Consider the following 15,605-nt stretch of genomic DNA (forward strand, 5'->3'; position numbering starts at 1 on the left):
ATACTACCAAATTTGTGAATTTACACTTCATATGTGTATTGTTTATAGAGTTACCTATGAGTTTTCCCCATTTACTTCTTCTAATCAATTACCATCTTTTTGCGTACCTTGACATCATCTCAACCACCCTGAACAAGCTTTTCTTGTTTGCTCATTTCTCTCTTCCATAAATTATTTTCATTTACTAGTATTAACTATTAACAAAAGAACAATACTGTCACAGAAAACAAAAAAGTTTCTTATCCTTCTTAAAAGCCATCAACTGAAGCTAAAAACCAGATTATTTTCTCCGAACTAACTGATAATTGGTTTCCAATTTAGCATGTTATATCTAAAGTCATAGTTCATTGACCTGTCTAGCATTTGCAAACATTTCTAGATTTACATGCTCCTTTTTTTTTGCCTGGCCATAAAAAACCTCTTCATACACAAAGCACAATAGAATAACTTTATGATGTCCTACATGAATGTCCATAACCAGTAAGTAAAATATGTTATTGAAACTCAGGCTCACTGCAAATCATTTATGACCAGAAAATATGATATAAAAACTTAATCTTCATTCATGGCAAGAAAACTCTTTTCTTTTTTACTAACTATCCTAAAAAAGTTTTCTGATCTGATCATTTGCCATCCATTTGGAAGAATGAAAATGGTGTAATACCCATATAATTATTCTATGACCAAACTTATCATAAAGTTCATTCAGTTCTATGTTGTTTCTAGATCAATATTTCTTATGCCCATAGTTTGTCTCATTTCAGATTTGTGATGTGACAAAAAATTTTAAGATACTTTGGGTCATCCCACACAAAATGATTAAATGAGAACGATCCTATATTACCTCAATGCAAAGCATATCAGAATCATTTGGCAGCTTCCTCCTCTTTGGCCGAAGATCTTTAAGATTATGCTCATGTTTTTCCTTAGAATCATATTGAATCCCTTCCAAGTCTCCTGTTGTTCAAGTGCTTCCAATGAAGGGGAGTCCCTCGAGTATTTAAACCTGCCAACAAGTATTGTGCAATTCACTCCTCACCTATCACTGAATCTTTTACAGACCCTTCATGTGCATTTAAGAATTTGGTATGCTTTATCAGATAGAATAAGAAGTACAATGTGACAAAAGTAATTTCATGTTGGCATGAACAACCCCACCCCACCCCACCATAGTATATTCCCCTATTCATATAAACCCACAGACACTTGCCAGCCTAAAAAGAAAATCGAAAGTATATAAAAAAAAAAGGATAAATAAATTAGTAAGACTGTGAGCAAAATAGGGGTTGAATGAATCAATATTAATAAAGCNAAAAAAGCCACATAAACACAAAAATAAAAGAAAAAAGACTTATAAATTCCAAGACACCAAGTATAATATTTTAGAAGCTGCAGCGTGGGCAACCTGCATTGCTTGGAGGTCAACAAGAGGGTTTAAGTCTCATCCCTAACCGACACATCTTGAGGCATAAAACTCTTAGGCCTTACCCAACATAACTGAAGCTGGATCCAGTTGGGTTTGTTGCAACCAATTCAGCTCAGGTTTAGTGGCCAATGGCTTTTCTTAATAGTGAATGGAGAGTCACTCATTTTTGTCTGTTTACAACAGTGATCTTTCAAGCAAGATTAGCACATCTAAAACTAAAAAAGCATGCAGGTAGCTGTGCATATATGTGTGTGCACATTCACGTGTGTACTGTAAGAAATCTCATAAGAAACTAAAGAGAAATTATATGTAAGAGGATGATACCTACAAGAGCCAGCTTCAGTTCTGTCTCTATGTCCGGGATACTTGGAACCAATACACCTGGAATGTCTAGGACATTTATGCTAGGCTGATGTGCAATCTGCAGATTCACAATTCAACGTCAGCATTTAAACATACATTGATGTTGAAACAAAAGTTTTCAGCAGCAGATCAACATCAGAAGGAGAAAGGAAACAGTAGATAGAACAAACAAATTAAGATTTTAAAAAGAAAAGGAAAGAGGCAAATGCTTGATGATTTGGACCGACATTCAAAACATGTCTTTGAGTTATTTCTTAGAAACTTTTGACATTTAAACCAGATACATAAGCCTGATAGTATATTCCCCTATTCATATAAACCCACAGACACTTGCCATCCTAAAAAGAAAAAAAAAAAGAAAAAAAAAAAAAAGGATAAATAAATTAGAAAGACAGTGAGCAAAATAGGGGTTGAATGAATCAGGGATTTTTAAAAAAATAACTACAAAACTCAAACAATATTATTAGTTAGCCAATGTTTCAAACATATTGCATTTCTAACAATTCGACTTTAAAGGAGTCGATTTTACTGTTCATATTGCTTATTTTTTGTGATTTTTTTACACAGAAACCGACTTCGTTGGAGTCGTATTCTATACAAAGAAATCGACTTCAGTAAAGTTGATTTCTTTGTATAGAAAACGACTTCAATGAAGTCGATTTCTTTGATATGCCCAGCCCAAAAACTTACACGATTTTTTCGTGTTCTTCCTTTCCTCCCCGCGCCTGGGTTTCCACTTCCAAGCACAGGAAAATCGACTCCAGTTCACTCGAATTGTTAAAAATGAAATTAGTTTAAAAGTTTGCCTAACTAATGATATTGTTTGGGATTGATGGTTATTTTCTTAAAAAGCCCAAATATTAACAAAGCGAGAAATATAACACAACTCATTGTAACCCCTTCACTTTATCTGTGGTAAAATAATATATCACAAGTCAGAAATAATTTCCTTGCCATCAGTTTGCTTCTCACAAAAGCAACAACATCAAATATACGTTAAGTGATAATGGCCAATCAAACAATTCACAACCAAAACTACAATATCGGGGTCCAATCTCAAATACCAAGTCTTAATAATTGAATGCTAACAAGTATGAAAAATAACATGAAGCTAGAAATTCAGTTTCTTTTTACTTTTCAAGGTATATAAACCGCAAGATGCAGAATCTCCTGACCTTGTACCCAGCAATTAATATCTTGAGTAACACTGGGTAATGGGCCGTCTGTAGCTCGCTTCATCTTCTCCTGCACTATGAGAGATAACTACAGCTGTCATTGTTCAATAATTTAATAACCTTCACTACAGTTCCATTTAAAGACAACGACATTCAAACATAATCAAGCAAAAACATAGTAACAGCGAGATGATGCAATTTGATGGATTGAATTAATTAAAGCCGACTTGCCAACGTTAGGAACGCCAACCACCAAAACAAGTAAAGCAGGCTCCCACAAAATCAATTCCTTTAACTTGAACTCCACAAAATCAAGAAGCTTTTGGTACATAAACTGGGTACGAGCTCCTCAGTATCACTAACTATTTATGAAGCATGGATAAAGACACTAATTGACACTGACACTAACATTGAAACAGACAAGACAGGACACGAAAACACCATAATTCTTAAAAAATTAGGACACGCATGACACAACAAATAATTAATTAAATGAATATTTTTAGAATTTAAAAATAAAAATGCTAAAATTTAATTTAGTCGCTTCACTTTTAGTTCTATTGTCTAATTAGTCGTTACTGGCATTCAATTTTTGTCAATTGAGTACCTTATTTTTGTCAAAATGACTCGTTTTACAAAGGGAGCGACTAAATTGAATTTTAAACATATTTTTCCTCTCAACAAAAAAAAACAAAAGGGACATGCGTGCAGAGTGAGTGAGTGTCCGACATGGACACTTGTCGGATACATTTGGAAGGCGTCGGTGCTTCTTAGCTAGACAGAATAGTATTGACTAACTTACCTTGTGAACAGAACAGAGGTGTTCCTCTCCCAATCGCCTCTTTTATCACACCATTACAGTTCAGGGCTTGGCCGCTTTGGGGGAATATTGATCACATTTGTTCATTACAGCTCACAATTTGGTCTCCGCAAATTGATAGTCGGACTCGGAAGGGTTTAAAGCTAGCATAATTTTAAAGACTGGGTAAGGAAGTGAAAATAGGGGCTGTCCTGTCCAGGGATTTAATTGGGTCGGGTTGGAATTAAAAAAAAATAATTAAATAAAACAAATACTAAATTGTAAATTATATCCCTCAAATTTTGATTTTATTTTTTAAACTTCAAAATTTTAATATGATACCCAAGTGTTATGCATCATTACGATTTGCAATTTTGTAATTTAATTGTCAAATGGGTAGCCCAACCACACCCTCTAAAATTTGGAGGACTATACACATCCCTTAAAAATAAATAAATAAACTCTTCAAATGTGACTCAACCCAATTTAACATCCCAAGTAACCTGATGGATTAAAATACCAACAAAGCTGGGCCACATTTTTGCACCCCAAAAGACAGCCCACATTTTCCTCAAAAACAAAACGAAGCCCTATGTGAAGGCCTACAAAACCAGCTCACAACAAAAAAACCTTTTTTAAAACCCCCACCACACAAACTCACTCTCACGCTCACGCTCACCGTCTCATATTTACAAGACCAAATAGACCGAAAAGACCGGTCTGGACCGAAATAGATCGAAATGTTTCAGAGCGTACAACAATCCAAATATCACCGTGCACTTCAATACAGAGACCATGGATAGTATTGTTAACAATACAAAAGGCCAGATGTCTGGAATTTTACTTCAAAATCTGTGCTTGAGGCAAAGGGGTTATTTTATGGTATAGGAGGTCATTCACCGAATAGCCAGTTGTTGGATGGCCAAGTTGAGCTCGACAGATCTGGGTACGTGTTAGTTGAAGAGGGTACTGCAAAAACTTCAGTTGAAGGTTTATTTGCTGCTGGAGATGTACAGGTAATCCTCTCCAGAGTTAGCTTTTTTATTTCTTCAGTTTTCAATTGGTCCTGGACCTATCAAGATTTATTGCGTCGACCCAGATACCTTACCCAAGACTCTGGTCCAAATGTTGCAACAGTTCAACTAGTGGTCATCTTGTATTGGTTATATATGTAATGACAAAGCTTGTGTCTATTAATTATTGCTTGTTGGATTTATGAAGAATTGGGATACATTCAAGGAAATTCTGATAACTAGTTGGGGAAAATCTTGTATGAATGGAAGTGATGCATGTTACAATCTTTGTCATCTAATCAGTTTCTTGGCACGTCCCATTTAAAGAGGAAAGTGATAGCGCAGGGAAGCTGTGAATCTTCACAATGGCAAGAAAAACCTCTCTATTAATATTTCTAAACAACAGAAATAATTGAATTTTATAGCTAAGCTGTAAGCACATCTGCTTATCAAGTTCAATCACATTGATATTTGGCCGTATAAGCCCAATCTCATCTTGTGATTTGATATTACCATATGTTTGTGAATCATTGTCATAGTGGACAATCTTGTAATTCGAATTCTTGTTATCTTAATAGGACCATGAATGGAGGCAAGCTATAACTGCTGCTGGATCTGGATGCGTTGCTGCTTTATCAGTTGAGAGATATCTTGTGAGCAAAGATCTCCTTATTGAGTTTCACCAGGTATTTGATGAAGTTCAAATTTATCTGTTCTACTTGTCTATAGACTCTAGAGATAAGAGTACTTTAACATGTGCGCATGACCTTGGTAGACTTATAAAAAATAAAAATAAAAAGCTCTAGTAGAGAAGGGAATTTTGATTGCTAAAATACACAGACAAAGTTGAACATAGGATGTGCAATTAATTAATTATTTTGTGTTAAGAGAATTTGGTGCACATAGTTTTTGTTAGCTTAATCCTTATACTAGCATTTGTTGGGACAAATATTGGTTAACCTAGTGGTCAAGTCAATGAATTATCTTTCTTAAAGCTGGTCAATTGGTTAACATAACCATAGGCATATTTTAGTTAATGGTTGTATAGTAAACACACCAAGTTATCGCTGCAAAGGGGGGTGGTGTGGGGCTGGTATTGGTTCAGGTCAACATGAAATTACTATTGCCACATTGTATTGCTTGTTCTATCAAATAAAGCTTACCAATTTCTTATATTCACATGAAGGGTCTGTGAAAGATTCAGTGGTAGGTGAGGAGCGTATTGCACAATACTTGCTAGCAGTTTTAAATACTCGGGGGACCCCCCTTCATTGGAAGCACTTGAACAATAGGAGACTGGAAAGGTTTCGATATGATTCTAAGGAAAAACATGAGTATAACCTTAAAGATCTTCGGCCAAAAAGGAGGAAGCCACCAAATGACTCTAATATGCTTTACGTTGAGGTAATATAGGATGGTTCTCATTTACTCAATTTATGTAGGATGGCCAAAGTATTTTAAAACTTTTTGTCGTTGGGACAACATAGATCCGAATGAACTTCATGGTAAGTCGTTATAGGATTATTACATGGGTATTGATATCATCTTCTTTCTCCTGAATGGATGGCAAATGATCAGCATAAGAAACTTTTTTTTGGGATGGTTAGTTTTCTTGTCATGAATGAATTAAGTTTTGAAAACATATTTTCTGGACATGAATGATTTACAGAGAGCTTTTAGTTTTGATAACATGTTTTACTTGCTGGTTATGGACGTTTGTGTAGAACATCATGAAGTTATTCCATTGTGCTTAGTGTATGAAGGGGTTTTTCATGACCAGGCAAGATAATGTAAATCTAGAAATGTTGGTAAATGCTAGACAGAGTAAATGAACTATCATTTTAAATATGGCACGGTTAATTTGAAACACATGATCAGCAATTCAGAGAATGATCTCTATTTATTTATTTAGCTTCAGTTGATGGCTTCTTAAGAAGGATGACACGCTTTTTTATTTTCGGTGACTACAATGTTCTTTTGTTAATACTTGAAAAAAAATCAAGAATTGTTGAAAGAGTGAATGACAATAATTTATGGTAAAGATAAATGAGCAAACAACAAAAGTTTGTTCTGGGGTGGTTGAGATGACGTCAAGGTAAGCAAAAGGGTGGTACATTGGTATTTGATTTAGAAGTAAATAAGAGAAAACTTACAAGGAACCCTATAGACAATACATAAATTGAGGAAGAGTAAATTCACATGTTTTGCAACATCATTGAGAAAGATTGTGTTGCTCAAGGTTGATATTTTAATTTTAACTAGTAAGTTACCTTTGCGATGCATGGATAATGTTATAATGTTTTATGTAAGATGATTTTAGAGAATGTTGTACATGTATTATAGCAAAATTGTTATAAAACTTTATTAGTAATGAGTTCATCATAAAAAGCAATAATTATAAATTGCATACATATATCCATTATAATTATTGAATGGAAATAATGAGAAATAAAAAAACACTCCTATTTCAACGTCAATGTTTAATCAAATCCTATTAAAGCTCAAAATTAAAACTAAAAATTCTAGTGAGTGCAGTTAGTGCCAAATTTGCCAAGTTTAGATTTGAAAACACTTTGTTATTTTTTGTAAGTATCCCAAACTAATATCAACACATTTTTTTTTTTTTTTTTGATAAGTAATAAAGGTATATATTGAAGAACACTACCTTATGCAGAAAAACATAAGGCAGAGAAAAAAATACAAAGGGAAAAGAAAGAGAAAAAAGAAAAAGCAAGGAAAAGAAACTAAAAACACAGAAGAGAGCTAAGAAATATAGGGAGAGAATCACTAGAGGTGAGTCCCTAAGCCCTAGACCAGTCAAACAGAGAGCCACTGAAAGAAGCCAAAAGCTGGTCATCAAAACTTTCCATGTCCTCAAATGTCCTCCTATTTCGCTCCCTCCAAAGACACCACATCAAGCATAAAGGAGCTAAATTCCAAATGCTAGACAAATGCTTTCCAGGCCAATTCCACCAACCAAATAAAGTATCCGCAACCGATCTTGGCAAGACCCAAGAAAACCCGAAAGATCTAAACGCCAAACTTCACAACCGATAAGCCTTACCACAATGTAGTAACAAATGATCCACCGTCTCCCCATTCCTATGACACATGATACACCAGTCAACAAAATCCATCCCTCTACCCCTTAAATAATCACCTGTAAGGATCCTATCCCATACAGCAATCCACACAAAGAAGGAAACACGCCGCGGAGTCTTAACCTTCCAAACACCTTTCCAAGGAAAAATATCTCAACTTACTGTAAAACGATCGAACATCAAAGTCCCCATTCTTTGTCAACTTCCATCGCATACAATCTCCGTTCTCAGTGGGAGGTAGATTTGAGCCCAATGTACGGAGAAAATCATCCACACTACCCATTTCCCAATCATTTGGTCTCCGAGAAAAATGAACATCCCAGCTTCTCCGTTCCTCTATCCCCAACCGTTCAAGAGAAGAGGCCATTGATGCCTCTCTATTGGATACAATCCCATACACGCTCGGAAAAGTCAACTTAAGTGGAGAATCCCCACACCATTGATCTGTCCAAAGCTTCACTCTATCTCCCACCCCCACTTCAAAGCGAATATTCTTGCTAAAATCCTCCCATCCCATGCAGACACTTCTCCTCAAGCCACTCCCATGTACCCCTCTGCCTAACTTGGAAGTCCATCTCTCCCATTCTTCCCCAAACTTGAGAGCTACAACCCTTCTCCAAAGCCTTGTCTCCTCAATCCCAAACCGCGACAACCACTTCCCTAGTAAGGCTTTATTGAAAGTAGTTAATTTTCTTACTCCTAACCCACCGTTTTCTAGAGGTGCACACACCTTGTCCCATCCCACCAAATGGGTCTTGGAGTCCCCCCACAAGAAATCCCTTTGCAGCCTCTCAATTTTATTGGCCACATGCATAGGAATGGTAAAAAGGGATAAATAATAAGTGGGGAGACTAGATAACGTGCTTTTAAGCAACGTTAGTCTTCCACCTTTTGACAAATACAACTTCTTCCAACCGGCCAACTTACGCTCAATTTTCTCCAAGATAGGATTCCAAACAGTAGGAGACTTAATATTAACACATGACCATTTGCAATATGCAGTCATTTGAAAGTCACAAACCACAATGGTTAAAAAGTAATTCCAACATATAAATTTGGATGATCCTTTAAAGCTTTCAAATCTTGAATCCTTCGTCATACATAGAAAACTTCATTAATTTTGCATGCCTTAAAATTATAAATTATTATTAATTAAAAAAGAAAAGATCCTTCTAGTTGGAAAACATTAAAAATAACATCCCAAAGGAAACAACAGTGAAAAATAAAACTGGCCTTAAAGGGACTTTCCAATTCTGATGATACATTTGTGATTTTGGCAAAGGGGTTAACTGTGGAGAGAGAGAGAGCAATTGGATATGATTGGATCCTTTGCCATTGCCTTTGTCATGGGATTTCGTAAACCACTTTTTTTTTTATCTGTTTGTAATTCCAACAAAAAGCCCAACACATCAAAATTGAAAACTCTAATGTTAGATTGATAGCAACATAATTAAAACCTAACCCTCTATTGATTAATACAAACAAATTTTATAATAAATCAATTTAGTTCATTTTTGTTAAAGCATTGTATTTGTGTTCCCTCTTATTTACCCAAGAGTGCAATCACTTTTCTAGAATAAATTTTCAAAAGGGGAAAAAGAATAAAACTTCAAACCCTTACTCATCATGTACATGTTTGAACTTCATAGAGTCTAGAGATTTGCCTTAGGAGTACCCGTTTGAAGCAAAATCCATCAAGATTTTGAGTTATAAAAACGAGTAGCTAAATATTTTAGAAAAAAAAAAATTTAAAAAGGAGAAATGTAAAAAAGAAAAGAAGAGAAGTGATTGTAAAAGATTGTACCTCGAATCTCTCAGTTCCTCTCTTTCTCAACCACATAACTCCAAAACTTTCACAACAAACAAATCACCACCACATCCAAATGAACTGAGCCATTAAAGCAAGACATTGCTAGGATTATAAAATGGAGCCCAGCATTCATAAAAATTTGAATACAAAGTGTTGTGACCTCTGAATCTACATATAAGGATTGGTTGGATCCCTAAAATAGTACAGTTCTTTTTTCTTGTTTCTTGTCTATTTAATACATGATGTACAGAATACTGCAGTCTGCAGAATGTTTGTACATACATGTCATGTTAAGATCTTAATCTTAGGACTTAGGAGGAACTCACATTTGCCATATTCAAATGTGATGAGAGGCTCACTGTAAGTCTGTAATGGGAGATGAGTGACACCTGCAACTATTTCATCTAAAAGCCTTTTAAAAAAGGCACGTCAACCACAGTTTTTCTCATTATTGTTTTATTTCATTCTCTTTCCAGTTTCTAAGTTCCAACATGACCTTCTTCTTCTCTCCCCAGTATCACCACCGACACCATAGAGGCAAAAGCATCAGTTTTTATTTTTTATTTTTTATTTTTATAAATCAACAATGAAGAACTGCACATTGCTAACATAGATTTCATTCAATTCCTTATCATCTTATTGAGAAGAATAATTGAAAAGATTTCACAAACCCACCATATTAGCCAAACTGAAATCCCAAAAAATTATAGAGCATAAACATGCGAGAAGGTAATGAAAGAAAATTTTCCAAAACAAAGATTTAGGACTTCTTTCTTGGCCATAAACTTCACCTTTTGAACCACAAAACAAAGAGATCCCCACCCTTTTTCAGATCACCGTCCACCTCCTCAGGTCAAAAGCATCGGCTTTGGGTGGTGGTGTTGTGGGTCCGAGTTTGAGTTGCAGATCGATGGCAGCGTGGGTGACAATGGTGGAGATTTGGGCTGTCTGGTGGCAGTGGTAGGTGGTTTAGGATTTCAGTTTGGCTAAAATGGTGGGTTTTGGGTTTTCAATTTCTGCTGTGAAATTTTTTCAGTTTGGCTCACGAGATGATGGTGAAGTTGCAGATTTGTTTGGGGATGGTGATGAAGATATGGTGGTGATGTTGCAGAGTGAAGAGGAGAGGCAAGAGAGATGAAAAAATTACAAAAATTGTTAAGACTCAAGGCTGGAAGTATGGTAAAGCCTAAAATGTAACTTGGATAATTGCAAGGGGCGGGCAAATGAAGGGTTAGACGCAGGGCTGAATTAATGGTATGCTTGAAAGTTTAAACGATAGAGGAGTGAGGAGGAGTAATAATGGATGAGGTGTAATAACTTGAAACAAAAAAAAAAGAAAAAAAAAAGAAAAAAAAGAATGGATGGCTTAAATAAAAGAGCTATAGAAAGCGCCACTTGGCAAAATCTCATGCTCTCCCGCATGAGGTCTCGGCTTTTATATATAACAAGTGTATTCAATTTTCAAAATTACGAATTCTGCAACCCAAAACTACGAAACTTACATAGGAATCAGTGACTAAAATTATTTGAAACTTACACGAATCAACATGCTGCTTCCGCATAATACTGATCTTGGACAAAAATAATCTAGCATAACTGAATTCAGAGAGAGAGAAAGAATTGTATATCAAATGGTGTGTGGGTATTCATAATCTTGCAAGTTTAATAAGAATTTGGAAACTTTCCCCTGCGCTCATCAAGCCAACAAAAAATATAAAAAGCAAAAACAAATATAGAGAATGTTTGACTATGGCAAAGAAATAAGGAACCAAGCCAACAAAAACTTAGGCATACGCTGCCAATATATATATATTGGCTTCTTCTAATTACATTCCACAGTTAGGATGCTATCCTTTTTAAAAAGTGACGTGCAAAACTTTTCTTTTTAAAAAGAGATGCAAATGATAAAAAATAAAAAATAAATAAATAAATAAATAAAAAGAATTCAACACAATATAAAACTTTAACAAATAACTCACTGAAACCTTGACCATTAGAAAGAAACAGATATTGGCAAACAAAGAATAGATGAAAAAAATATTTTCAGAAACTAAGTAGGATAAAAATAAATGTATAAAAAGTTCTTAAGAAGCACTTTAATATATCAATCGCAGTACCTTATACCTTTTAGGTTGATGACACGAACAAAAGTGACAATATCACTGACAAAAATTTATTAGGTTATCAATAATTTGCATATTCAAACTTCCCAACAATGGGGAAAGAAATACTCTTTCTTTATCCCAAATTTAGGCCTCTTATAAACTTCATTTTCCTCTTTTTGTAACAATGACATCACCACCTTAACAAAAACAGTTCCCATGAATCAAAATTCTTAAGAAAATCTAAATATCCCCATAAAGTAATCTCCAAAAGGATTATAAGCAGAGCACTTACCTATAGACTGCTATATTATCAGTGGTATACTTAGGCGCAAGTTAGAATGGCACAAACCATAACATTTAGGCTTTAGTACCTCTATCAATTTGTACCAATCATTCTATAATCAACCCGAAGAAAAAAAAACAGCCACATCCCCTAAGAGGAAAATAAAATCTGCATTTGATGACGCCAAATCATAAACTATCAAATGCATATTATATAACAACAATCAAATGAAAATAGTGTTTGAAAAGAAAACTTTAAATTTTGTATTACCGTTCCCAAAACTACCTATTGCAAAGAACAGAAACCTCTTTCTACACTTGCAACCCTTTGTTTCGCCCAATTTGGAGGTTTTCTTGGCAGATCTAAAAAAAGTTAGTCCAATAAGAGAGAATAGAGTGAGAATCAAAATTTGCTTTCAAAGATTGAAATATGACTCAATAACTTGAATAAAAAAAACTATTAAAAAAAAATTGTACCAACAAAAAGCTCCCTGTTAAGAGCAAGAGAGTATGAAGAATGAACTAAAGTTTTAGGTTTTTTGTCTAAAGAAATATAATGTGAAATTTATTTGGAACGGTGTAAAATTTATAACTACCCAGTGGAACGATGAAACTGAACAACAATGGTGGCAAAGATAGTACTGAAACAGTTTGCTTAAAGGGCCAAACAAATAGGTACATTTTTCTGTGATGGTGTCCATCTGTAACAAAACATGGAATGCATAGTGAACAAATCATCATATGTTGTTCAAAACAACCAAAGGCAATAAACTAATGCAGATACCAACAAAAAAGGACAACAACTTAAAAAAGAGTATGTGTTTTTTTTAAGATAAATAGAGCCTAGACAACAACAAAGACACTTCTTCTTCAACGTGATTAACTTTAAACGGGACATGAAAGAAGATAATAAAATATGAGACGGCAACAAACAATAAAATTACAACTTCCAATGTTCAAAACCTTACATGACATAGAAGTATTAACTCGATTTCTTTTCACTTTGCTGCAAAATACGAAACAGCAAATACCAACATACGAAACAGAAAATTGGTTTACAGAAAGTTATTTAAAAACAATGCAAAAAGCTATTCAAAACAGTGAAGATTTTATAAAATAGTGTACTGCAGTACAGATTTTTATGAGACTGTGTAGTGCAGATTTTTGAGACATTTTATCAAACACACATCATGCATTATAGTTGCAACCATTCCCTGCCTATAATATGATCAGAGAACTACCTTGTTGTCAAAAGAACTACCTATAATTTCAAAACAAATAGAATACCATAATACCCCCAAAACATAGTCAAATAAAAATTTCAACAATAAGTGACTCTAATATAGAGTATAGTCGAAACAGACAACACAATAGTTACAGTTCCAAAGCCAAAAAAAAAAAAAAAAAAAAAAAGGAACCGACATCGACAACGGTACATTTTTTTCTCAATTTTGTAGGTTTGGGTATAAAGTTTAGTTTTGATTCGTTTTTGTTATGGGTTTCTGGATTCTCTATCAAAATGTTTGTTTTCTCAATTTTAGATATTTGCTTTTGTTTTGTTTTTTTAGATTACATAAATCACTAAAAATATTGATTTTAGTTTTGGGTTTTTTTGCCGTATACCCATAACCAGTAAAGTTATTGTTTTTTTTTTCCCCCTTTTCTTTTTCAAATCTGAGGATTGAATATGACTTAGGTTTTAATTTTTTGGTTGGATTGCTTTACCCTCGCCAGACTTAGACCGCTGGAACCATAATCACAAAGAGAAACAGTTCTTAAGGCCAATCAGAATGAGAGAGGCTAAAAGTTTTAAGGAAAAAAAATCAGTTCTAATTCTTATTTTTAAGATTTGTATATTCCTTTTTTTTTTGTTAATGCTATTGTTCTCTTCTTTCTTTCTTCTTATGCTCTGAATTCTATTTGGTTTTTCTTTTCTTTCTTTTTAACATTTTTTTTTTTTTGTCTGCAACCATTCTATGGCAGTTTCTGTTGAAAGGTAAAACCTCAGTTGTGTAAAAAACTGTTTCGGTATCAAACAGGAAAAATTTGGGGCTTTTAGAATAATGACGTAGAGATTTGAGATTTTAAAGTAGAGAAAGAAAAATCAAAGTCTTCACACACATTCAGATTGCCGAAAAGTTACCTGTAAATTTTGTTTTTAATTCTTAAAATCTTTGAAATACTTTGGTTTGATAGGGGCACATTTGCATTAGACGAAATTTTTGAAGAACGAAGTGGATTTTAATCAGAAAGTGTTGAAGCCCAACTGAAGATTTTTGGGCTCTAAAACTGCACGCTCTAAAAACTGAAACCCAAAACATCAGACACCAATCAAGATGGAGAAGAGCACGAGTGTTTGTGTCTCTATGTTACCTGGTAAAAGTTTTCTTTACTCAAATTATGCCATAATTATGATTTATGTTTGGGTGTTTGGTACTATAGATTCGATCTAGGCATTTGGGTTAGATTTGATTTTGATTAAAGTTATTGGATTAGATTTGGTGTATGGTTAGGCTGTTATGTGATTAATTTTACAATATGCTTACTATGCTGCCAACCATATTTTCTTTGTCGATGCCGCTTCTCTTCTACAACAATCTGTCACTAAATAGGTACTTATTATTTTACACATTGCTTATATGGGGTATTCTATTCTCTTTTCTATTCGTTTATAGGACTTCTACCAGATGTTTCTAAGTTTCTTTACTTATATTTAATTTGAATATACTTTAACCATATATACCCAAGGTTAGCATAATTTTTTTTTTCTCTCTTAATCAAATATTGTTTCTGCCAGTAGTTTATGGATATTTTGTTGGATATTGTTGGGTTTTCATTATTGGATATTTTGTTGCACTTATTACTTATTACTGAAGGCTGAATGGAGTCTTCCTTGATTGCATATACAAACATAGATGATTTTGAAAGGATTCGAAATGGCATTTTTTTTTTTTTTTTGGCTTTGGAACTGTAACTATTGTGTTGTCTGTTTCGACTATACTCTATATTAGAGTCACTTATTGTTGAAATTTTTATTTGACTATGTTTTGGGGGTATTATGGTATTCTATTTGTTTTGAAATTATAGGTAGTTCTTTTGACAACAAGGTAGTTCTCTGATCATATTATAGGCAGGGAATGGTTGCAACTATAATGCATGATGTGTGTTTGATAAAATGTCTCAAAAATCTGCACTACACAGTCTCATAAAAATCTGTACTGCAGTACACTATTTTATAAAATCTTCACTGTTTTGAATAGCTTTTTGCATTGTTTTTAAATAACTTTCTGTAAACCAATTTTCTGTTTCGTATGTTGGTATTTGCTGTTTCGTATTTTGCAGCAAAGTGAAAAGAAATCGAGTTAATACTTCTATGTCATGTAAGGTTTTGAACATTGGAAGTTGTAATTTTATTGTTTGTTGCCGTCTCATATTTTATTATCTTCTTTCATGTCCCGTTTAAAGTTAATCACGTTGAAGAAGAAGTGTCTTTGTTGTTGTCTAGGCTCTATTTATCTTAAAAAAAACACA

At 34.0% G+C, this 15,605-nt stretch overlaps 2 long non-coding RNA genes across 4 annotated transcripts; both read right to left on the minus strand.

The window, feature by feature from the left end:
• Positions 1-633: 633 nt before the first annotated feature.
• Positions 634-3,975, minus strand: LOC112023434 (uncharacterized). Of its 2 annotated transcripts, none has more exons than XR_010624006.1 (4): positions 3,767-3,975; positions 2,965-3,039; positions 1,755-1,847; positions 634-1,006 (listed from the first exon to the last, which is right to left on the minus strand). It is a non-coding gene; the product is annotated as an uncharacterized LOC112023434 (long non-coding RNA). The 2 variants fall into 2 exon arrangements; XR_010624005.1 differs by having other exon boundaries at positions 637-1,006; positions 1,751-1,847.
• Positions 3,976-11,979: 8,004 nt separating this feature from the next.
• On the minus strand, positions 11,980-13,487 carry LOC136062187 (uncharacterized). 2 transcript variants are annotated; one of them, XR_010624002.1, is made up of 2 exons: positions 12,361-13,487; positions 11,980-12,243 (listed from the first exon to the last, which is right to left on the minus strand). It is a non-coding gene; the product is annotated as an uncharacterized LOC136062187 (long non-coding RNA). The 2 variants fall into 2 exon arrangements; XR_010624001.1 differs by having other exon boundaries at positions 12,346-13,487.
• Positions 13,488-15,605: the final 2,118 nt, after the last annotated feature.

This window comes from Quercus suber, unplaced genomic scaffold (assembly GCF_002906115.3).
Source record: "Quercus suber isolate HL8 unplaced genomic scaffold, Cork oak 2.0 scaffold_389, whole genome shotgun sequence".
Lineage (NCBI taxonomy): Eukaryota > Viridiplantae > Streptophyta > Magnoliopsida > Fagales > Fagaceae > Quercus > Quercus suber.